Here is a 2,244-nt window from a genome sequence, read left to right on the forward strand (position 1 = left end):
AGAATTACCATATGACACAGAAATTTCACTCCTAGATATATAGTCAAAAGATTTGAAAGAAAGGACTCAAACAGTTACTTGTACGTCAGTGTTCATAGCAGCATTGTTCACAGGAGCCAAAAGGTGGAACAGATGTTCTTTTTTAAAAATTCTAAGATGCTTTTTTGAGATCACTTAACAGACAGTTCATCCATTTAAAGTGTACAATTCAATGGCTTTCATTATTTCCACAGAGCTGTACAACCATTACCACAATCAATTTCAGAACATTTTCATCATCTGAAAAAGAAACCCTGTACCCCCTAGCTGTCACCCCCTCATTCTCCCATACCCCCCTTCCCAGCTCTAAGCAACCACCCAATCTAACCATAGTTTATCCCACCCTGGACCTTCACACAAATGGAACCACACATGTTGACTCCTGTGACTGGCCTCCTCCACTTAGCCCATTGTTTTCAAGTTTCATACAAGTTGTAGCACACATCAACACTTCATTCCTTTTTATAGCTGAATAATATTCCATTGTACGGACACACCATATTTTGTTTATCCATTCATCCAATGATGGACATTTTGGGTTCTTTCCACTTTTTGGCTATTATGAATAATGCTGATATAAACACTAATGTAAAAGTTTTTGTTTGGACATATGTTTTCATTTCTCTTAGGTATTTATCTAGGAGTGGAATTGTTGGGATCATATTTCTTTTGCCTTAAAAAAACTTTTTATTTTGAAATAATTTCAAGCTAACGGGAAAGTTGCATAAATAATACAAACCCCATATAGAGAACTACAAAATACCCCCACCCCACAGCCAGATACCCAGATTCACTAATTTTAACATTTTCCATCTTTGCTGTGTCATTCTATCATCTATCTATCTGTAGCTATCTATCTATCTATCTATCTATCTATCTATCTATCTATTTTCTGAACATGTGAGAGCAGGTTGCACACACCATATTCCTTGAACACATAATATTTCCATGCACATTTTCTACAAACAAGGATATTCACTTTTATAATCACCTTAAGTGCAGTTATCAAGTTCAAGAAATTTAACATTGATATAAAGCTAACATTCTATATTCCAATTTAATCTTATCTCCCAAATATGTCATTTTTTAAATTAAAGAATTTGTAGGTTTACAAAAAATCATGCAGAAAATACAGAGTTCCCATATACCCTCCCATTATTATTTAAAAAAATTTTTTAAGTTGTGAACTTTAACGTATATCCATAACAGCAGTAACTGTCAAAGTACAATTTTGCAAGTAGTTAGAGAGAAAATGTCAAAGTATGTCATAGGTCACAGTTCCACAACTTCAGCCATTTCCATTATTGTAAAATATAACACACATACAGAATGGTGTCATCTCTCAATGTACAGCCCAAAACCCAGTCATACAGGTAATTTCAAAAATTTTTATGGGTTACAGTTCCACAGTTTCAGTTCTTTCCTTGTTATGCAATACAAGGTATATACAGAAAGATGAAGACCTTCAAGGCACAATTCAATGAACAGCTATAGAGCAAATCCCAAAGGATGCTATAGGCTACAGTTCCACCATGTCATTTACCTCCTTCCAACAATTCCAACACTCCAGCATCCCTATATATATATATAATTATATGATGTTTCAGTATTCATAGACCTTTGTTATATCTTATCTTGTTTATTGCTACCACTTCCTCTCATTTAATCTCTTTCTCCAACTTTAGGGGTGTCTAGACAGTGAGCACCCTAACTTGTTCATATTGGAAGATGGTGTCAACAGTATGGGGAAGGGGGTCGCATCTAATTGTTTTTCTTAAAGAAGCTGTTTCCTCTGGGTTTTAGGACTTGTCTGGTATAGGAGAAAATATGGAATGCTTCACGAATTTGCATGCCATCCTTGTGTAGGGGCCATACTAATCTTCTCTGTATCATTCCAATTTTAGCATATATGCTGCCAAAGCGAGCACCCCCCCCATTATTAATACCATGCATTAGTGTGGTATATTTGTTAAAAGTGATGGAAGAATATTATTATAATTGTACCATTAACTATAGCATGGTTTACATTAGTGTCCACTGTGTTGCACAGTCCTGTCTTGTTTTTTTTTAATTTTTTTTCTAGTAACATATATAGAAACTAAAATTTCCCCTTTCAGCCACATTCAAATATATAATGCAGTGCTGTGACTCATATTCACAACATTGTGCTACCATCACCACAAGCCATTATCAAAACTTTTCCAT

At 34.8% G+C, this 2,244-nt stretch overlaps 1 non-coding gene across 1 annotated transcript; it reads right to left on the minus strand.

The window, feature by feature from the left end:
• Window positions 1-1,860: 1,860 nt before the first annotated feature.
• On the minus strand, window positions 1,861-1,967 carry LOC119523926. The gene has a single exon (XR_005214727.1). It is a non-coding gene; the product is annotated as a U6 spliceosomal RNA (small nuclear RNA).
• Window positions 1,968-2,244: the final 277 nt, after the last annotated feature.

The sequence above is a fragment of the Choloepus didactylus genome, chromosome X (assembly GCF_015220235.1).
Source record: "Choloepus didactylus isolate mChoDid1 chromosome X, mChoDid1.pri, whole genome shotgun sequence".
Lineage (NCBI taxonomy): Eukaryota > Metazoa > Chordata > Mammalia > Pilosa > Megalonychidae > Choloepus > Choloepus didactylus.